Genomic DNA, 23,746 nt, shown 5'->3' on the forward strand with positions numbered 1-23,746 from the left:
ACATAAGTATATATAATACATTCTGTTTGAGGGGAAGCTTATTTTTATGTAAGTAGCCACATTCTCTCAATTTTCATGGATTATAAAGGACTGAGGAAAAAATTTCTCAAGCAACAAAGTGGACAAAACACTATACAAACAAAGGGAACAAAAATGATGCCTTTCTCAGGTGATTTTCTTTGGAGACCCAAAATGCTAAGCCATAATGAGGGCAGCTACAGAATTTTGGGAGAAAATATTGTGATCACAGAAGAAACATCCAGTCAGGATGTCTTTTGTATATAAAGACCACAAAATGACTCTCTGTGATGTCCATGGACTCCAAAGCTATTTCATTTGCATATCTTTCTTGAGAAACTTACTTGACTATATTCTCTAACTGACTGAGAAATAGATCAAAAGGAGGAGGTCAAGAATAGGAAGACTAAGAGGAAGCACCAAAATAAGCTAACAACAGAAGAAGAAATAATTGCTGTAAATTTGGCTACAAGCCAAATGCAACTAAAACATTTAAAATTTCTTGAGTTTTAGAACATAATAAAAATAACTTAATAGCAATTAAAAAGAAAGGATAGAGTAATGATCTTAATTTGTTAGTGATTATACTGATCTCCTGACTCAAGATATCTAATCTATTGAGAGAGCCAGATCTTATAAACTCTGTAATGTTATGTCTTGAATGTTTTTAAAAAGAATTTGCTCCAAGTTTCCTAAGAAATATCAATTTGTCTTACCTTGTTCTGCTTGCCATTTGTTGTCTTGGGTTATATGTCAGTTAAGATGGCTCTACCTATGGTACTTCTGTTAAATGACTTCATTCCCTCCAATTTAGAACCATATTGTGGCTCCTAGACTCTTCCATTTTCAAATATGTCTACTTTTCTGTTCACCGTAATGATCACGTTTATTAGTTTTCAAAGGTAACCATGTTCATTTATTCTTTAAAAAATTTATTAGGACAAATTTAAAATTAATATATTCTTGAGAGAGAGCAAGCATTAAGTGGGGAAAGGTCAGAGAGAGAGAGAGGGAGAGAGAGAGAGAGGGAGAGAGAGAGGGAGAGAGAGAGAGAGGGAGAGAGAGAGGGAGAGAGAGAGAGAGAGAGAGAGAGAAAGAGAGAGAGACAGAGAGAGAGAGAGAGAGAATGCCAAGCAGGCTCCATGCTGTCTGTGCAGAGCGTGATGCAAGGCTTGATCTCACGAACTGTGAGATCATGACCTGAGCTGAAATCAAGAGTCGGTCACTTAACCAACTGAGCCATGCAGGTGCCACTAAGACAATTTTTTTAAGAGCAGTTTTAGGTTCACAGCAACCAGCAGAAGTACAGAGATTTCCCGTATACCTCCTGCTCCCCCACATGCATAACCTCCCCACATTATCAACATCTCCCACCAGATGGGCACATTTATTACAACTGATGAACCTACACTGATACATCCTTAGCACTCAAAGTCCACAGTTTATATGATTTACTTTTAGTATTGTATATCCTAAGGGTTTGGACAAATGTATAATGACATGTATCTACTGTTGTAGTTTCATACAGAGTATTTTCATTGCTCTAACGATCCTGGGCTCTACCTATTTGTTTCTCTGTACATCTCCAACCTCTGGCAACCACTGATCTTTTTACTGTCTCCATAGTTTTGCCTTTCTCTATAGTATGTAGCATTGTCAGAGTGGCTTATTTCACTTAGCAATATGCATTTAAGGTTCCTACATATCTTCTAATGGCTTGATAGTTCATTTATTTTTAATTTTAATTTTTTAAAGACTTTTTAAATGTTTATTCTTGAGAGAGAAAGAGAGCATGAGTGGGGGAGGGACAGAGAGAGAGAGAGAGAGACAGAGACAGAGACAGAGAAAGACAGAGAGAGACAGAGACAGAATCTGAAGCAGGCTCCAAGCTGCCAGTGCAAAGCCCAACATGGGGCTCGAACCCACCGACTGTGAGATCATGACCTGAGCTGAAGTTGGACACTCAACCAATTGAGCCACCCAGGCATCCCGAGAGCTCATTTATTTTTAATGCTGAAGAATATTCCATTGTTTGGATCTATCACAGTTTGTTTATCTGTTCACCTACTGAAGGACATCCTAGTTCCTGCCAAGTTTTGGCAATTATGAATAAAGCTATTATAAACATCTGTGCACAGGTTTTTGTGTGGACATACATTTTCAACTCCTTTGGATAAATACCAAAGAGTGGGATTGCTGGGTTGTGTGGTAAAGGAATGTTTATTTTTGTAATAAATTGCCAAACTGTCTTCCATAGTGGCTGTACCATTGTGCATCCCCACCAGCATTTGGTGTCAGTCTTCCAGATTTTGGCCATTCTAATAGATGTGTAGTGATATCTCTTTGTTGTTTTGATTTGCATTTCCTTCATGACATCCAAGGTGGAGCATCTTTTCATATGCTTATTTGCCATCTGTGTGTCTTTTATGGTGAGGCATCTGCTAAAGTCTTTGAGTCCTTTTTTTTTTTTTAAATTGGGTTTTTTGTTTTCTTACTATTGAGTTTTAAGAGTTCTTTGTACTGAGGTGTCTACATTTTTTCTATTGCTCCCTTTTCACCAGGTTATCTATAATATTTAAGCTATATTATTTTCCAAGCTTCATTTTTTTCTCAATGCCTAAAACCCAGGCAACACTTAATAGGTCCATCTCCCCCCCAGGTATAACTTCGGGATCTCTTCCCTACAAAGTGTCAAGTGGCATGTTATTCAGGTAGAGGGGGTGAGGCAGAGAACCGAATATTACAACAAGCTTTGCTAATGTTCTTCATCTTGCCAGTGAGTGCCTATTGATGCAGGAAGAGATTCTAGACCCGCGGGTGTCCGGCTCTCACTTCAGAGATGAGGAGATGGAGAGAAAGAGCTGTCAAAGGGAACCACTGGTTAATCACAGTTGAAAAGGCCAGAATCTAAGGTTTCTGACTCTCAACTCATTAACAATTATGCCTTGGTTTTTTCTTAGAAATGAGAACTACAAATGATAAGGAATTGGGTGAAGAGGAAGGAGATAGTGAGGGCTAGAAGGGATGAGCCCTCGGTGCTGTCATCGAACTTGTGGTTAAATGACCTCATTTGTACCTTTCCACCTTGTTCATTATCTCTCCACTAAGGCTACTATCATCTGGTCCATATTTTACTATCAAAGCCATCCTCTCATATAAGTAGACTTTCTTGGTATGTGATTCTTTACAACCCTTGAAAGGGGTTCCTTTGTTTCTCCTGACAATTTCTATTACTCATTGCTAAGCATTAGCTGCCTTATGTTCCTCTCAATGGGCTTCTCTCTAAGGGGCATTAGCTAGAGGCATCTTTAAATGTATACCACATACTTTCTTTACTTCCCTTTCTTTTGCTCTTTCAGGGTTTAATTCAATCCACAATTGTTAGAGGTTCTTCAGAATTTACATCCAACACTTCCTAGTTTGCGTGATCTTTAAAAAATTAACATGATTTTTAAGTGTACAATTCAGTAGTGTTGAGTACATTTGTATTGTTGTGCAACAGATTTCCAGAACTTTTTCATCCTTGAAAACTGAAACTCTATGCCGATAAAACAGCAATTCTCTCTTTCTCTCTTTGGTTCGATTTTACATTATGGGATAACATCATATAACAAAACAATTGTTTGGACTGCCATTGAAGAAGGAAACAGCTTCCAGTTCCTAGAACCTAGTTTTATGTAAAGATGAAGATGTTAGGATGATTATGTTTAAATTAGGGGGGGAAATATAATCCAGAAGAAACTTTCATCTCTTTGGGTGCAGTAGTCATTATGTATGTATGTGTGTATGTATGTATGTATATACAGGTGGGTTGGTTCTTGGCCTCTGAATCATCAATATTTTAAATATAAAACAGCCGCAGCCATGAATAATGTACAGCACATAGGATCCAGACCATTTTTGTCATAGTTCTTAAATGCATTTGTAGTTCTAACACCCACTGCTCCTGTTGTTCTAACTCTATGCAATTTCTATCTATGAGGCAGCCCTAAATCTTTCCATTCCCAGAGGAAGCCTGCCATCTGTTCATCAAACTTGGAGTAGTTGGAGGGAGCAGCTGCAGTTTCTATCTGAATCTGAATGTGTATATGTTAGTCATTAAGAAAGAAATTTGTGCTCATTTATGTTTTGAGTCATAACTCTGCCATTGGTTGGTCCCAACAAAACTGTCCATGTCAGTCCCAAGGGAGCAAGATCTGTGTTCTGTTCCCGGAAATACTCTTCTGATAGATTTTGGGCAACTCATGTAAAATCACTTTGACTCCATCTAAAAATGGAAAATGTCTTGCTTGTTGTTGTTGTTGTTGTTTTAATTCACCCTTTTTTCTTGTTGAGAATAAACAGGCAGCTCTTTGATCTTCCTTATTGGTTTGGAGAGAGTAGCTTATGTTCAGGTCTGGGGCCAAGTTCTCTTTGAAGGGTCTAAGGAACTATCATGGCTGATAGCTGAGATGAGCTTTGGAGATCAATTGGTCCAGTGCCCCTCAATCTTCAGATTTGCCTATGATCTTGTTAATTTGTGCAGTGTTTTTATATCACCTATTATGTATTTTGTATGTATTTAAATAGATTTCAGATAAACTTATTTTTAACACTTATTTTTGTCCTATGTAATAATATCTGTACATTATAGTTTAGATATGACATTAAATTTATATTACAAATTTAAAAATACAGAATTTATAAATAAATGTATGTCCCCAAATTGCATTAAAATAAATGCACTATTCTTTTTGAAATAATTTTTAAATTTTATATTGTGCTATAATTGTCAGATAACATATTAGTTTCAGGTATACAACATAATAATATATTTGATATGTTTGTGTTATGAAATGATTACCAGAATATGTCTAGTTAACATCCATCACTACACATAGTTACACACTTTTTCCCCTTGTGATGAGAACTTTAAAGATCTACTCTCTTGGAAGCTTTCAATATATAATACAGGATTATTAACTATAGTCACCATGCTATATACATTGTATCTTCATGACTTACTGATTTTATAACTGGAGGTTTGTACCTTTAGACCTCTTTCACCTGTTTCTTTCACACACACACCCCCCAAACCCCACCTCTGGAAACCACTAATCTGCTCTCTGCAAACACACAATTCTTCTAATAAAAAGCAACCGTGTATCATCTAAAACCAGTGGTTTGTGTATCACACTCTGGGAAATGCAGATCTAAACCAGCTCTGACAGCTTTTGCATGTGGAAAGTGAACTTCAGAGTGTGATTTATGAAGTCCCTTAGCTACTTGGAATCCAGAGCTTCTGACTTCAGTTTCCTAACTGGGAAATGTAAATGGGAAAGGCATTCTGGTGATAAATCTATCTGGAATTTTGTCAGGAGAATTCGGGAAGATGTGATGGCTTAGAAACATAGTTTCGGAAGACTGTGGAGGACCTTGGATGTTCTGTGTAGGAGCAGAACTATCTCCTTGGGCTCCAAGGTCTTAATCCTGGGATCCAAGGAACATCTAAAACTGCATGTGATGGCTAGTGGATTTATGCACATGGATATTTTGGTGGGGCACGAAGAGTCCTCTATAAAAAGTTAACAACCACTGCTCTTGGAAATGTGATCTATTTTAGTTCTCAAACAGAGGAATAAGTGCATTTTAGAACGATCACTCTGGTGCAGTATGGGACATAGAACAGAATGAGGGTAGCCAGAAAGAGTGAGAGCAGGAGGTGACTGAAGCTGTCCTAGCAAAGGGTGCCTGAAAGGGCCTTCAGGAGTCACTCTTTTAGATGGACCTAAGAACATACATAGATATAGGTAACAGTGATCCAGAGAGAACTCACATTGGTTTTCTTCATTTATTTTGTGAGGATCACCCTCAGAGCCAAATTGTTGAGTGAAAAAGTTATATACATAAATATTATCCGAACAACTCCTGATTTTTGTGTATGATCAAGAGGCGGATTAGGGCAAAGGAGGGAGAGAAAATGGTGGTAAAAGAAGGGACTTCTGCACCGTCAGAGAGTTGCTAATTTTGCAGCTAATGGGGACACATGTAAAGTAATATTTTCTGGTACTTCTGCCTGAAGGTTAGTAATTTTAACACAGCTGTTGGCCCTTACCTCTCTCAGAGCGCTGTGCTGCCCTGAGGGTAAGAAATGTATTTAACAAACATAGCAGCCCCTGTGAGTCCGGCACCGTGCTTTTGCAGAGTATTTCATTTGGTAAGCATGACTGAAGAGAAGTGCTTCTGTAGAACATTGAGCAATACAGAATGAGGATTTATTCATTCATTTACCAAATGTTCGTTGAACATCTATTATGTTCATGGCTCTGATAGACACTAGGGCCACAAGAGAGGGAGAAGTCATACATAGTCTTATCCTTAAGAATCTCACAATCTATTAGGAATAGCAAAACAAATCAATGCATTTATCTACATACATATATGGAAATTTGCATAGCAAGTTAAATTAAGAAAAATAATCATACACCTGATGATTAACTATTTACCATCTTACAGTAGTTTTTCTAAGGAAGAGCACCAGTACTTTTTATCCCCCCAGAGATTATCATCCTAATTTTTCACTGCAGTTTTATCGTAAACCTGAAAAAGTAGACTACACAAGGGATGATAGAGAAGGGTGAACATAGAAGGAGACAGTCATTTGGGGACTTGTTGATTAATGACATAGGCTTCACTTTGAATAAATAGCTTTGCATCTGGCTCAGAATGCTACTGATGGAAAGCTACCACAATTATTATTTAATACTTTGGAGGTGACATCTATGTTCAAGAGACTGCTTCATAAATAACAGGCTCCCATAAATAATGAAGACCTAGTCTGCTTCAGAAAATTGGAATTGAAAGTCATAAGTGGCTCAGAGGAAGATAAAATAAAAGATGGAACTTTCAGGAAAGCCATCCGTGAGTGGGCTGGTTGGACTTTGGAAGTGCTGATGGAGCCTCAGTCCGGGAAAATCAGAAACAGATTTTCTTCTCTTTATATATAAGGCATCAAAAATCCCACTGAACCTTTTTGACTTTTCAGCAATACCTTTAATAACTTTCTCAAAGATGGCATTTGTAGTTGATCTTCTGTGTTACCATCCTTGTAACTACAGAACAACTTTTTCATGAGAGTGACATGAATAATGTCAAGTTCAGTCTGTTGGTAGCATTTGCATTGGGTAGCTATTGCTGCAAATCAAATGACCTCCAAGTTCAGTGGCCAGCAATGACAATCATTTAATATTGTAGCTCCTATGTCTACAAACCAACTCTGGGTTGGGTGGGAGATTAGGCTTGGATGGACTCTGCTCTATGTGTATCTTGTCCTCCTCTTGGGACCAGTGAGGCTGGATATGTACTACTCATGGAGGTCCAACAAAGCAAGTGGTAAATAAGCAAAGCCTCCGAGGAGCTTGGTGTATAGTTACTTCCCTTTTGCTCTATTGGGCACAAGTCATATGGCTGAACCCAATGGGAAGGGGTGGGAAAATATACTTCATCCACATAATGGGAGGATCTATGAAGTTACATGCAAAGGATGTGGCTAAAGAGATGGTGAAGAATTGGGGGGGGGGTCTCCTTCCTTGTGCCAAGATGAGAAATACTTAGGTAGAAATGTCAATTATATTGCTTACTGATTAAATGTCTTGCAAAGGTTGCTTAATCTTTTTGAGTCTTAACTTACTCATCTGTATTTTTTTTTTTAATTTTTTTTTCAACGTTTTTTATTTATTTTTGGGACAGAGAGAGACAGAGCATGAACGGGGGAGGGGCAGAGAGAGAGGGAGACACAGAATCGGAAATAGGCTCCAGGCTCCGAGCCATCAGCCCAGAGCCTGACGCGGGGCTCGAACTCACGGACCGCGAGATCGTGACCTGGCTGAAGTCGGACGCTTAACCGACTGCGCCACCCAGGCGCCCCACTTACTCATCTTTAAAACTAAACTACTAAAATGTTCAGATTTTTTGGTAAAACTCCTGGACTTAAACTGAATTATCTTTTTTTTCTTTTTCCTAATCTATGTATATGGCCATATATTTGCTATCATCACATTCCGATAATGATGCCCATATATACTCTCTTGTGCTGCTCAGGGCTTCCTCTATCACCTTTCAAAGATATGTTACTGACTAAAAATATTTAAAAAAAGGAAAAGAAAGGAGGGCATACTTTTTCTCCATGTCCAGTAATGCAAAGCTGGGGAGGGGAGAGTGTTTTTGGCCTTCAGAGTGACTATCAACACCATGTTAACTTTCTTTTTGCTCATGTTCCTACCCAGAAATCTGAAGGATTTACTTTACCTGAATAACCAGTGCTTTTCCAATATATCCTCCAATGATTAATATCAGAACTCTATTTGATATCAGCTATGACAATACTGTATGCCCTACTTTCTTGCCCAATGCAATGTGAGGTCTCCAAGGGAATGTATAACTTTTGCACAAAGGATCATTTTATAAAGGTATATACTAGAAAGGCAGTAAAAAGTTGTGATTAGGAACATAAATTAAGTAGTGGAGTGTGTCGTATGCCTTTCCTCATTTGATCCTTGAAACAGTTCCATGAGGTACTATTTTACATACCCATTTTACAGATGCAGATTTTAAGGCTTAGAGAGGCTGGGTAACTGGCTCAACATCATCTATCTAGTGAGTTGTAGAAACTAGTCCCAAGTATAGAGCTAATCCTAAAGTCCATATTATTAACTGCTTTTTTTTTTTTAAGAGCAACAGTGTTATAATCTGGAGTTGAATTCCTGATTTAAGATGTACAATGAAATAAACCATAGGTATAATCTTTGATGTCAAAAAGAAAAAAATATAACAATAAAGACATCTAAAATAATTGAAATTACTTTCCTGAGTCTATAAAATGTATATAAATATTGTGCAAATAAGCCTCCAACAATTATTAGTGATGCATATTTCACATCATAATTCAACTGTACGATATCTTTGACCTGTTGTCAGCATACTAACTACAAGAATATTACTTAAACATTCAAGTCAGTACAATTTTGCTTGCCTTTGGAAAAAATTTAAGGCCTTTCTGGAAATGATTTGAATGGTCTAGTTCTCTCCCTCTCTCTGTCTCTCTCTTTTTCTCAGAGAGAGAGAGAGAGAGAGAGCACGCTAAAGCAGGGGAGGGGCAGAAAGAGAGAGAAAGACTCTCAAGCAGGCTCCATGCTCAGCACAGAGCCTGATGCAGGGCTTGATCCCACATCTGTGAGATGATGACCTGAGCTGAGATCAAGAGTAGGACACTCAACAAAGTGAGCCACCAAGGCACCTCGTTTAGTTTTCTTTTTAAAGCAAAGGGGAATCTTGAACTGATAGTTTCCCCTTTTCTAAGTTTCCCTGCAGCAAGTGGAGGCCTTCTAAATTCCTTCACTGACCTTAGGTTGTTTGCCAAATTGGGATCATTATTTTTATTTTTTAATTAAAGTATAGTTGACACACAATGTTACCTTAGTTCCAGTTGTACAGCATAGTGATGCGACTGTGATCATTATTTTCCAAATTAGCCATTGCTGTACCTAAAGATTTGAAAACCTGGTGGAGATTTTAATGATGAAAATCTGGTAGAGGAGATATCCCTCTAAAGCAATTTTCTCTCTCTCTCTCTTTTTCTTATATTTTATTCTTTGTTTTCTAACATCTTTTAGTCCTTCTCCTGCATCAACTCCTCAATCAAGGAGATTACTAGGTTATATTTTGGGGTCTGTGTACGGAGGCTATTTGAAAGCAGATTTTATGACTATAAGTTTTCTCTTAGACCACCTGGCAGCCCCTTGGGTCTTACCTTCATTTGTTTTCCAGAACAAAGGCCCAACATAATCCACCTTGCCTGCAACACAACCTGAGAGTGAGCAGACAGTTAGTGCAGCATGAATATTTATAGGGTAGCAGAAAGTGGAGAAAGATTAGTACCCAGAACATGCCAAATGAGGGGCGAGTTAGCTACCACAATTGAGAACCTAAAAACAAATGGGGAGCAAATTGTTTTCTTGTTGGATATCATGACACCACCAATCCTGTTTTTCATCTGTCAGTCACCACCACTCATTGTCTTCTGCACCTTCTCTCAGCTCTGCTTCTCAGTGTATGGGTTCCCCGGGATTGAGACCTGGGCTTTCTTTTGGTTCACTCTACCCTTACTTTGTTTGGAAATTGTGTACTCTAACAAGGTTTTACATGTAAATTACATTCCCACAGTTTCAACTTGTTTTCTATCTCCAGCTTGGATCTTTATTCCAAACTTCAGCTCCTTATGTACAGATGCCAACTTGATCGCCCCACCCAGGCATCTCACGAAGCGTCTCAAACTCAACATGTTTGAAACTTGTTTATCCCTTTTTAGTCAGCCCCCTTTTGGTTGGTGCTTAGTAAATGCTAACTCCATCTTTCCTCCTGGTTGCTTCTGCCAGATACCCAGGAGTCATTTTTCCGAGCTTTGTTTTCTCTTTTAAAACAGCAATTTAAAGTTTACTCTAGCTATAATACAGGCTTCTCTGGCATGCTTCAGAACCCATTACAAAGACAGTCTGCTGTACTTGTCTGTCTGATTTATGGGTTGGTGCAATTTCTGGCACTAGGGCATCATCTGAGTTTGGACCAGAGAACAGTGATAGAATGGGCAGAATAACTTTAGAAATAGTTAAAGCTAGAGACCATTATGTTTCTAGGACAAATGGCTATCATTATTATTTAATGTTTGCGTGATAAATTAGAATCATTAACATTTAATTTTTAAATATGATTTAAAATTTAATATTACGTTAATATTTGGGTGATGAATTTTTGTTGTAAATGCAGTTGTCAAAAAGAATATGCATTGATACAGGCTGTCATTAGGGCCTGGAGTTGTGGCTTGTCAACTTGTCATAAGCCAAATGGTTAAGTTCCTTATCAGTGTTTTTGGTCACATGGTCTGTGCTTTCTCCTTCGGTTTTCCACTTTCTCAGTGCAGATGTCAGATGTCTGACCAAACTCCAGGGAAGGAAGAAGAGGCTGTCCTTTTGTGTCACAGCATTTTTGCTGAACACAAATGCCACGTGGAAGACAGGTTGGAGGTGAGGATGCGTTGAGAGGTGGATGAGGGCTGAGGGCAGTGAAGGGGACACAAAAACCTTTATAGGTTGGGAGTCACCCTCAGTGTCTCCTTCCCACCACTCACTCTCCACATCCAACGCGCCACTTAGCCTGGCCAACTAAAACTCAAACCCACCAGTCTTCTCCACCCCACCAGCCACTGTTGCCTTCCTGGAGCCTTGCACTAGCCATCCAGGGGTCTTCCCTCTTATTCTGGCCCACCTTGAATCCATCCCCTATGCTGCAGCCAACATGAGCACTTAAAAGTCATACATAAAACCGGGGCACCTGGCTGGCTCAGTTGGTTAAGCATTGACTTCACTCAGGTCATGATCTCATGGTTCATGAGTTCAAGCCCCACAACCGGTTCTGCATTGACAGCATGGAGCCTGCTTGGGATTGTTTCTTCTTCTTTCTCTGCCCCGCCCCCCCATCTCTCTCTCTCTCTCTCTCTCTGTCTCAAAATAAATTAATACACTTAAAAATCATACACAAAACTATGTCTTTTCCCTTATTAAAATCCTTTCATGGTTTCCCACTGAACTTATGATACAATCCAAAAGTCTTTTTTTTTTAATTTTTTAAAATTTATTTTTGAGAGAGAGAGCGAGCGTGAAGAGTTAGGGGCAGAAAGAGAGGGGGACAGAGGTTCTGAATCAGGCTGCACACTGACAGCAGTGAGCCTGACGTGGGGCTCGAACTCATGAACCATGAAATCATGAGCTGAGCTGAAGTCGGATGCTAACCCGACTGAGCCACACAGGCGCCCCAGTACAATTACATTTCAAAATTCTTAATGTGTCCTACAAAGCCCTGCATAATCACTATTTCCCCAGATTGCTTCTCCAGCACTTGCCTTTCACGCTACCCACCGCCACATTTTCTTCAACATACCAAGGACTTTCCCACCTCTTGATGATGCTTTCTGTCTGCCAGGATGCTTTCCTCCTGCTCTCTATAGAGCTAATCAATTCTTCCTCCGGGTCTAGGCTTAATTGTCACTTCCTCAGAGGGACAGTTCCTAAACTTACTGATCTAAATTGCCATCCTCTCTTATATTCTCACATAATACTTTCCCTTATAATCCTTATCAAAATATATAATTTCGTATTTTTTATGTAGTAACTGTCTCCTATACCAGTCAGCGACTCCAGCCAGCAGGAGAAGGGTCCACTTTGTTATCATGAGCACACATCCAGGTACCATCCATGTGGTAGGTTGGCGATAAGTATCAGTTGGAAAAAAGTTAATCTAATTTTTATTGTAAAATATATATATTTTCTGGAAAATCTAACTTTAGGAGGATCAAATTATTCTTTGCAGAATTTATCACCTAAGTCCACATATAAAAGACATTATTAGGTGGTATAACAGACAATGTGTTTAATTAGGATTTAAAAGAAATATGAAAATATTCATTAAATTGATATTAAAAATGTAATAGTGGCTGATTTTTAATCACAAAAAGAAATACTTGTGTAACTGATATCTTGAATAGGCAGGACTCTTGGGATATATTCAAAAAGCATATTTATTTTTTATTTCCCATGATCTGTTTCACATATATCCAATGGAAGAAGTATTTCCTTTCCCAGTTTACTTTCCATAGTAATGATAAAAATAATTGTATAGTTACAACCTCAGTTTCAATTCAGAAATTAAGATATCCATCCCAAGTAATGACCCAAACTCTGAACTTCATTTAAAGTTAAGATGTTTCTGGGGCACCTGGGTGGCTCAAATGGTTAATTGTCTGATTCGGCTCAGGTCATGATCTTGCAGTTCATGAGTTTGAGGCCCTCTTCGGGCTCTGTGCTGACAGCTCAGAGCCTGGAGCCTGCTTTGGATTCTGTGTCTCCCGCTCTCTCTGTTCCTCCTTCTCTCTCCCTCTCTCTCAAAAATAAATGAAAACATTAAAAAAATTAAAGTTAAGATGTTTCTGTCCTTCTGGTTGGTAGTTTTCTTCAGGCGGAAAAGTGGGGATGAGGATGGGTCACCCTCTCTCTCCTTTCCCCAGTTGGGCCTTCATTCCTCCTTTTTTATTTTGCTAATTGTGTTTCCTATCCTTACCTGTATTGATGTGGTTGGGAGAGGGGTGATAGAGGAAGGAGAGAAAAGAGGGACAGAGAACTTTTTCTAAGACGGATATTGTTGTTAGATAGCTGTGCATTTATTTATTTATATTAAAAATTTCTTAAACTTTACTTATTTATTTTGAGAGAGAGAGGGCATCTGAGCATGGGAGGTGCAGGGAGAGAGAGAAGATTCCAAGCAGGCTCTGAACTGCCAGCACAGAGCCTGACATAGGGCTCAAACCCACGAATGTGAGATCATGACTTGAGTGGAAATCAAGAGTCGGATACTTAATCGACTTAGCCACCGTGGTGCCCCAAGATGGCTGTGCATTCTTTATGCTTGGTTGGTGTTTAATATTCTCTTTCTTTCTTCCCCTTTGGAGGTCCCCTCTGAGAATTCTTGAATGCATGTCCTGTGAGACAGGGAATATATGTATACATATACATACATACATACATACATACATACATATACATATAGTGGAGAGGAACAGAGAAGGGAGGAAAGGAAGGGGGCAACTGATAAAGAGAAAGAGAGACGGAGATAATATTATTTTAAGGAATTGGCTCGTGTGATTGTGGGGACTGGCAAGTGCAGATCGGTAGAACTGGCTGGTAGGATGGAAATTCATGCAAGAATATTATCTGAAATCTCCAGGGTCTTGAATCTGAAATATCCAGGGTGGAAACTCAGGCAGGGTTTCTATGTTTCAGTCTTGAAGAGAATTCCTTCTTTTTTGGGGAAACCTCAGTCTTTGCTTTTAAGGCCTTCACCTGATTGAACGAGGCCCACCCACATTATGGAGAGTAATCTGCTTCTACAGAATTAAATGTTAAACCCATCTAAAAACTACCTTCACAGAAACATCTAGACTGATGCTTGATGGAGTATCTGGACACTATAGCCTAGCCAACTTGACACATAAAATTAACTGTAACTATTTCTGGTAAGACCCATCACACCCACATGATACTCTTTTGGGCAAGGTTTCAAAGGGCTTCAGCCTGGCTTTTTCTCAGGTGCCATATCAAATCTGAAAGAAACAGTCATACATCACTTTCCAAACAAGTTTTACTTTTTTTTTTTTTGCTTTTTTAAGTAATACCTTTTATCTTGTAGCTTTATTGAGGTATAATTCACAACTAAAATTATAAGAGATTTAAAGTATGCAGTATGATAATCTGATATTCATATACATTTTGAAAGGATTCCTCCATCTAGTTAATTAACACCCCCATCATCTCACATATTAACTCCCCTTTTTTTGCTTAGAATACTACATATACTATATTTTTCCTATACATATATCTATGATAAAGTTTAATTTATAAATTAGGCACAGTAAGAGATTAAGAACAATAACTAGTAATAAAATAGAACAGTTGTAACAGTATACTGTAATAAAGGTTATGTGAACATGGCCTCTCCCTGTCTCTCAAAATATCTTATTATACTACACTCACCCTTCTTTTACACTCACCCTTGTGGTGATGTGAGATGATAAAATGCCTATGTGATGAGATGAAGTGAGGTGCATGGCGTGTGTTGTGACTTGGCTTTAGGATACCATTGACCTTCTGGGGATAGTCAGAAAGAGGATCATCTGCTTCTAGACCATGGTTGACCACAGGTAACTTATACCCATAAGTGGGATTGCTGGATCATATGGTCTTTCTATTTAAAATGTTTTGAGGAATCTTCATACTATTTTCCATTGGGGCTACACCAATTTACATTTGCACCAATAGTGCAAAAGGATTCCCTTTTCTGCACTGCCTCACTTGTTATCTTTTGTCATTCTGATGATAGCTATTCCAACAGGTATGAGGTGATATTGTGGTTTTGATGTGCATTTCCCTAATGATTAGTGATGTTGAACACCTTTTCATGTTACCTGTGGACCATGTGTATGTTTTCTTTGGAAAGATGTCTATTCAGTTCCACTCTCCATTTTTTTTTTTTTATATATGAAGTTTATTGTCAAGTTGGTTTCCATACAACACCTAGTGCTCATCCCAAAAGGTGCCCTCCTCAATACCCATCACCCACCCTCCCCTCCCTCCCACCCCCCATCAACCTTCAGTTTGTTCTGTTTTTTTTTTTAATTTTTTTTAACATTTATTTATTTTTGAGACAGAGAGAGACAGAGCATGAACAGGGGAGGGTCAGAGGAAGAGGGAGACACAGAATCTGAAACAGGCTCCAGGCTCTGAGCTGTCGGCACAGAGCCTGACGCGGGGCTCGAACCCACGGACCGTGAGATCATGACCTGAGCCGAAGTCGGACGCTTAACCGACTGAGCCACCCAGGTGCCCCTGTTCTCAGTTTTTAAGAGTCTCTTATGCTTTGGCTCTCTTCCACTCTAACCTCTTTTTTTTCCCACTCTCCATTTTTTAAAAAATAAAATTGCTATTTTGTTTTTTTGTTTTTTGTGTTTTTGTTTTTGTTTTCTTTTTTGTTTTTTTTTGTTTCTTTTCTGTTGGGTTGTATGAGTTCTTTATATGTTTTGGATTTACACTCTTTATCACATATGTGATTTGCAAACATTTTCTCCCCTTCCATAGGTTGCCTTTTCATTTTGTTGGTGGTTTCCTTTGCTGTACAGCAACTTTTTAGTTTGGTATAGTACCACTTGTTTATTTTTGCTTTCGTTGATTTAGATTTTGGTGTTAAATCAAAAAAAATCATTTAAAAGATCAGGGTTAAGGAGCTGACCCTCTGTGTTTTCTTCATTGAATCTTATGGTTTCAGATCTTATATTCAAGTCTTTAATCCATTTTTGTGTTGATTTTTGTGTATGGTGTAAGACAGTGGTCCAGTTTCATTCTTTTGCATATGGCTATTCACTTTTCTCAATACTATTTATTGAAAAGGCTATCCTTTCCTCATTGTATATTCTTAATGCCTTTGTCATAAACTAATTGACCATAATATGCATGGATTTGTTTCTGGGCTGTATATTTTGTTCCTTGGATCTATGTGTCTGCTTTTATTCCAAAACTGTACTATTTTGATTACTACAGCTTTGTAATATTGTGTTATCAGGAAGTGTGATGCTTCCAGTTTTATTCTTCATTCTCAACATTTCTTTGGCTATTAGGTGTCTTTTGTGGTTTCATATGAATTTTAGGATTGTAGAAGATGCCATTGGAGATTTTATAGGAATCACATTGAGTCTGTAGATTGCTTTGGGTAGTATGGACATTTTAACAATGTTAATTCTTTCGATCTGTGAGCAAGGAATATCTTTCCATTTATTTGTGTCTTCTCCAATATTTTCCACCAATGTCTTGTGGTGGTTAGTGTACAGTTCTTTTACCTCCTTGGTTAAATTTATGCGTAGGTATTTTATTCCTTTTGATGCAATTGTAAAGGGGATTATTTTCTTAATTTCTCTTTCCAATACTTCATGATTATTTACATACATCAGATTCCGATAAAAGTCATGGCATTCAAAGTCTTGTTACTAGCCCTGTGGCTCTTTACCATTCCTGTTCAAGCTATGTGGATGGGGGTTATAGATTATGAGCCATCTTGAAGATTAGTAATGATATGAGTAAATCTAGGAGATGTAGGTAATGTGGCATCCTTTTAAATTTTGGCACCATTTAGGGGCGCCTGGGTGGCTCAGTCGGTTAAGCGTCCGACTTCAGCTCAGGTCACGATCTCGCGGTCCGTGAGTTCGAGCCCCGCGTCGGGCTCTGGGCTGATGGCTCAGAGCCTGGAGCCTGCTTCCGATTCTGTGTCTCCCTCTCTCTCTGCCCCTCCCCCGTTCATGCTCTGTCTCTCTCTGTCTCAAAAATAAATAAACGTTAAAAATTAAAAAAAAAATTTAAAAAAAAATTTGGCACCATTTATAGTGACTATAAATTGAACCCTTCCTATCAGTGTAACAGATAAAGATCTCATCCTATCCAAGGCCTTTGTCCTCTGGTGGTTAGGAAACTTCAGCAAACTAAGAAGACAATTCCCCTCTACCCCAGTTATTTGGACTGACACATTTGCTTCCTTACTGGGTAAGCTGGATATTCTCTTATTCTCTGTTTACTCTTTCAGGCTCAGTCTTTTCTCTACCGTTCTCTGTTCCCCTGAAGGTTGACATGTATCGACTGGATCAACCAGGCTCCCATTCTTCCAGAAGTTCAGAGGGTGTCAGAAGAGATACAGGTAAAGTATTTCTTTCCATGTCTCCCTCCTGCCCTGCTCAGGTTGGTAGTGGCTGAGTTCTCCTTCCAAAGACACAGCTCCTATCACGTGACTGTCCAGTAACTAAAGGTTTCACTGCTTTCTGGCAACTGCTCCGTCTCTTCAGGTCTAGGCATGGCATTCAAAGTCTTGGTACTAGCCCTGTGGCTCAACCATTCTTGTTGATTTCCACCACACTTTTGTGAATAATCCCTTACCTTTTCTTCATTACCCTGTTTGAATATGCCATCTGTATGCTGCCAGCAACCTGATGGATTATATAACTCGTACCAGGAGAGACCCCAGAAACGAACTCTTAAAATGGACTCTGATTGAGATTCTTACTTATTTGATGAATACGTGAATAATTTTTTTCTTCTGGGGGAAATGGGAAATGGGACATTGGTGATTGATAATATGTAGTGTCATCATGAATACTCAAAGTATCACAGTAATAGCATATGATGGAGTTCAGGTGGAGGGCAAAGTAATGGGAGACCAAGTTATCCAATTCCTCTGACACATTTATTGAATAACCCAGTCTTTCTTTACTGATTGAAATGATCTCCTTTACCATAAACTAAATTCTTTTATATACTGAGGTCTGTTCCTGGGCTATTTTGTTCCATTTATTTGGATGAATCTCACACGATCACTTTATTTTATTGACCCTTTATGTGAGTTGAGGACACAGCACTGATTCATAGTAATAACAGCCTCTGCTTCAATAGTGCTAACTCTACCAGGCCCCATTCTAAGTGCTTTGTGTGTGTTACCTCATTTCGTCTTCACGGCAACTCTGTGAAGAAAAGCTGCTGTTATCTGTGTTCTGCAGGTAGAAAATGAGGCACAGAGAAGTTAAACCACTGGCACCAGGTGCCACAGCCAGAGAGCAGAGGATCTGGGTTTGAATTTAGGAAGTCTGGATTCAGAGTCTGTGCTCCTAAGGACTATGCTACATTGCCTCTAACTATGAGGCAGTGAGGGCCTTTCTTCTGGAGACTAAAAAAATATAGTCTAGATGCACTGCTCCTGATGACCTAAAGTAATCAGATCAGACTTATATAACCTAAAAAAATTGATAGTTACTATATCTCCTCGACTGTCTCTTTCAATTACATGTTTCTCAAGTAACCTTCTAGTTACTGTCAGACTTTATCTGTATCAGACTAGGAAATCAATCCAAAACATTTTATACCTGCCCATCTTCCCTACTGTTCGTATTATTGAGGGAGCCAAATAATTTCAACTTTTTCTACTGCTGGTTTCTCATAAATTGTGGCTGGCATGTGTATATTTATGAAGCTTCTATTGCATTGCTAGATTCTCATTGTGTTGTTATAACAGATTACAGATTGTGTTGATAAATGCTGTGATGAGACATGATAAACACAGTCCATTTAGACTCGGTAAAATTCTCTTCAGTTTCCTGGTCTCTCCTAAAGGAAGGATTAGAATAACTGAGTCACAGTGTTGGGGTGAATATTGTAAGATCATGTATATGAGAGCAATTAATATAGTGCTTCGCATGTGTAGGCATTCAAATCACGTTGGCAGAATCTGATTCATTCCAGGCTATGGTTCTTACAGGGCTCAGACTAAAGACAGAGAGGAGGTGCAGAGTGATATCTATTTATTGGGCATTTTCCATGGTCCAGGCATTATGTTTGGTGGTTTCCACGCATATAGTTTGATATTAGTAAGTGTTTTTATAAGATGGCTTCTCTGTGTGGTACAATGCCTGAAATTAAAGTCCTATTCTCTATGCTACCCTGATATCTGGGGAAATCAGGAGGGCAAGGGGCACTCTTGAATATCCTAACCACAAGTTCCCCTCCCACTGTCCTGCAGGCAAGGTCCCCAAGTCAGACAACCCTTAGCAGCAAATGGACAAGGTACAGTTCCCACATATCCCTGATAGCAGGTTTCAGTTCCCTGCCAGTCCACAGAGTTATTCAAATGAGCCAATTGTATCCTCCCATGGGAAGCAGCTCTCTTGATACTACAAAGCTTATGTCCCATAGTCCTTGGTTGTTCATTCTGTTCCTGAGCACAACCCTTGTATGGCCTGTGGAGCATGTGGTGTCCTCCCTGCCTCTGGGCTCAGAATATGTGTGGCTACTAAGGCACTGTGATCTCATGCATCCAGTGTTGGGTGTTGTGGGTTGGCCACCCCCGTAGCCTTAGGACAGGAATCCCTCTTTTTACCCACTGGGTAAATAGGAGGTGGTCAAACACCCTAGAAGAAACTGAACTGAATGGGTCCCACTGAATGCCCTGGATCATTCTTCTCAAACTTTAATGTGGAAACCAATTACCTGGAGATCTCATTAAAATCCACTCTGACTGAGCTTTGGAGAAGGTCCTGAGTGGGGCCTGGGATATTGCATTTCTTTGTTTTAATTAATTAACTAATTAGTTTTTAGTTTTTACTTTTTAAGTCTTTTTTTATTTTTGAAAATATTGGAAGTATTTAAATATTTGAATATTTTTCAAAATATTTATTTTTTGAAATACTGCATTTCTAACAAGCTCTCAGATGAGGCAGCTGTTCCTCAGACTGCGCACTGAATAACAAGACCCCAAGGAACACAGAATCCAGGCCTAGGAGACCTGGAATGTTTCCTGCATCACTCATCAATGACCTTCCAATCATCTAGGAATCCAGCACATCAAAGGATGGCTGATAGTACTTTCCACAAACTGGGACATTCAGCCTGAAGGACTGGAAACTGAGCAGGATCTATGTTAAGATGCTAAGGTGGAACAATCCAGTGGTACCAGAAGAAAGAAACTGCTTAGAGATCACATGACCAAGACACCCATAAGTAGCTGGTAGAAAGGTACTTACCCATCCAGAAAGGACAAGTGCCTTGTCCTAGCCACTCTGTGATCAAAAAATTTTAAAGAAGGAAATACTGGTCTCCGTAAAGTTTATCAGACTTCTTAGGATGAAAGAACTTTGCTTATTTCTATTAGCTTTTTAGTAAGGATTGCTGGGAAAATGTCTGACTTGGGGGAAGGGGAAATGAGACAGAGGAGTTGTTGAGAGGTTTGCTAATAACAAGCAAACCAGCTACTTCTCATAGAGGAGGACAGGAGGGAAAGGACAGAAGCAGAAAGAGAAGGGCTGGATGAAATCGAATCATGTTTTCTCCAGGAAGCCTGACCTTAGTGAAATCTAAAAGCAGAGGCCCCAAAGGAGTCCTTCTGTTCCCAAGAGACAGTGCATATTAGATTGGCCTTATGCTTAGCAGACAGGCCTTGATGCTAATTTCTCTTGACCTTCTCATGTGATTCTTGTCAGCCCAGCCCTCATTTGTTAAGCTTGCTTTAATTATGTGCATAATGGCTCATTATTTTTTATAAAGGAAGCAGCAAAGGAAACAATTATGCAAATGAATGAGGTTTGTTGTTCACTAAGGAGTTGGGGGCTAATTGCGCATTGGTACAAAAACACTACCACCAAACACAATGCCAAAAAGTATCTCCCTAATCTCTATCTCTGAGGTCTCTTGAAGCACAACCAGAACCTACAAGATAAACTTAGTGTCTAAGAACAAAGATAAAATGCCAGAGGAATTCACCTAAGGCCAGGGACTTTGGAACCACTGATCTTCCTTGCTAAGGTTGAAGGTTTATCTAAGTTGTCCAAGATCAGGCTTCTCTAAGCAGCACCTCCTTTTTTGTTTGTCTTCAGTTGTCAGACAGAAAGGGATTTGTGTGTTTGGACTTAGTATTCTTCTTTTCTCTCCTTTGGAATGTCTCTCTCTCTCATTCATTCATTCATTCATTCATTTTGCCTGTTTTAATTCCCTTCCTGACTCAGCTTACTCATCACAGGTGGCCTTCTTTCAACCTTAAATGTTTCAACCTTCTTTCATCTTTGATATTTTACCTATAATAGACTAATTCCCCCCATGTAAACTCTAATTCTGATTTATTAGATTAGATCGGGGGTAACGTCATATGCTTCCCTGTTTCCCAATATTTCTCCCTTAGGGCTTTTGTAACATTTGAAATTAATTGCTGTTGTAAAATGACCTAAGCTAACTTGGTCATTTATAATTATTATATCTTCGCCAGAACTCACAACCAGCAAGGATATTATACTGAAGGCAAGTCCCAAAAGGGATTCTGCACAACAAATGTCATCAAGCAGGCACAAAAACTATCACACAACCTATTCTGTAAGCTCAATGAAATCCTAGCTTTCTTTTTATGCACCCAGACAAGCTCCTAATTCAAGGGTTTATTTGAGGCAAAGGGGAAGATATTCTAGCAGCAAGATTCAGCTATATTTCTAATCCATATCAAATAATACCTAAATGGTAAGATATGGAACCAGAAGAAATACCAAGGCCTAGGGCATCATTTCAAAAGATATAAGGCTATTAGGTTTGATAGATTTCTATATTTGTTTATGTGAGGGTAGCAGGGCTTATACAATATTTTCTGTCATTCCATACAACTGGAAGGTCATCTATTTCACCAAAGAAAAATGACTTCCAACATCCATTATACTAAGTAACAAATTTTCTGATGTTGATCAGATATTGAGGTAATTGTACTCTGGTGGTTCCTGGAGTATGGATCTTGATTAGAGTCTTTCAAATGCTAACTAACCACTCCTGGAGTCTGTATTTCTGATTAGGGCAGTTCAGATATTAACTAACCACCTCTAGATATAAATTAAAATGCCCACCTATATATTACATAGTCTGTGAAGTAATTTAAATTAAAATTAAGACAACACAGCAGTTGTTAAATCTGCAGGTTTACTTACTGGAATGTAAGCTCAATGGATGGGGTGGTAATTTATTCATATCATATACCCAGATCTATACAGTTCTAGATGCAAGAAATGTTGGAATAAATGGAGATCATCTGCCAATCTCTGCCCCTTCCCAATTTTGCCTTCTTACTTCTCATTTTCTTCTATCACTTTCCTTCCTTCCTTCTTTCCTTTCTTTCTTCCTTCCTTCCTTCCTTCCTTCCTTCCTTCCTTCCTTCCTTCCTTCTTTCCTTCCTCCTTCCCTCCCTCCCTATTTCTTTTCTTTCCTTTTCTTTTTCTTTTCTTTCTTCTTCCCTTTCTGTCTCTCTCTCTTGTCATCTTTCTCCCCTCCTTTTTTTATTTACATGGGAAATCATGTGGCTTTTTCAGAATTCTGACAGAATATTCTGCCATTGAAGACTAGAGTGTTTGAAGACTTGCTTTATCTTGATTAAATTGCTTTGAGGCTGTATTCTTTCTTTGTTTCCTCATCTGTAAAAGGAGGATAGCAGTGGTGCCTGCTTTGGAGGGTTGTTGGGAGAATTTGTGGAGTGTTCCCAGCATACTTAATTCTCCCCCCACCCCACTTCTAATTTGGGCCCAGCCCTCATTTTACTAATTATGTGATTACTTTAATTTCCTCAGCATGATGTCATTTATTTCTTTCTCCAACTGATCTTGAGAAGGTGAACACATAGCATGTTCTTTGCTGGGTGTATTGACATGTGTGTGAGGTGGATGGGGCAGGAGATGACAGGCCAAGGAGAATTACTTTGCTCCCCTCATCTTTATTTTCTAGTGGGATTTTCTTAGGCAAGCCAATTAATCCATTTCAGTTTTTTGTTTTTCTATCTATGAGAGGGAGTTATGATGCCAACCTCATATACATGTCATGAGGATAAAATGAGATTGGTATATGTGAAAGACAGTTGACCCAGCCAGATAGATGCTCAACAAATGTTAATGGGATTGAATGATTCTTTCTAGCCAATTGTAACATCAGGGTTCAACCAGGAAGCTAACCACTCTGAGCGACAGATAAGGGATTTATTACAGGAATTAAACCCTATTCAGTTGTGGGAGGTTGGGGAAATGAATGTCTGAAGGGTGAGTTGGTAGATCACAGAAGACACCAACCAGTCAGTCTGAAAGCCAGGCACATCCAGCTGCCAAAGCGAGACCAAATGGGGAGTGGATGGAGAGGTTCTATGAGGAACTATTGCCTGTCTGGATCCATAGCCACTCACCTGTTGATGAACTTGTGATCTCTCTTAAGCAGCAGGGTGTGTAGTCAGGAAGAAGAGCTTGACCTTGAGTGGAGGAGAGTGACAACAATATGGAACCAGCTGGTACCTGCGTCTGTCTGTCACCCACGTCTAAGCCTGAAGGCTTTAGAGAATAATGGCTGCTGCTTCATTTCTACCTTTCAAATTTCACACAGATTCCAATTTTGACCAACTTTAACCTCATATAATATACAGGTGTAAGAATTTTGGGAAATGTAGTTTCAGCTTTACCAAGCTGACCCAGAAAAAGAACCATACCAATATTTTACATTTTACAGCTAACCTATTTTAGATCTGATTTAAATTATCTTTTTTTAAAAGAAATAACAGG

General features: G+C 39.0%; 1 pseudogene; it reads right to left on the bottom strand.

Annotated features, from left to right (window-relative positions):
• Nucleotides 1-10,534: 10,534 nt before the first annotated feature.
• LOC131508053 (ubiquitin-conjugating enzyme E2 D4-like) lies at nt 10,535-10,888 on the bottom strand (annotated as a pseudogene).
• Between the last annotated feature and the right edge of the window lie 12,858 nt (nt 10,889-23,746).

This window comes from Neofelis nebulosa, chromosome 3, assembly GCF_028018385.1.
Source record: "Neofelis nebulosa isolate mNeoNeb1 chromosome 3, mNeoNeb1.pri, whole genome shotgun sequence".
Taxonomy (NCBI): Eukaryota; Metazoa; Chordata; class Mammalia; order Carnivora; family Felidae; genus Neofelis; species Neofelis nebulosa.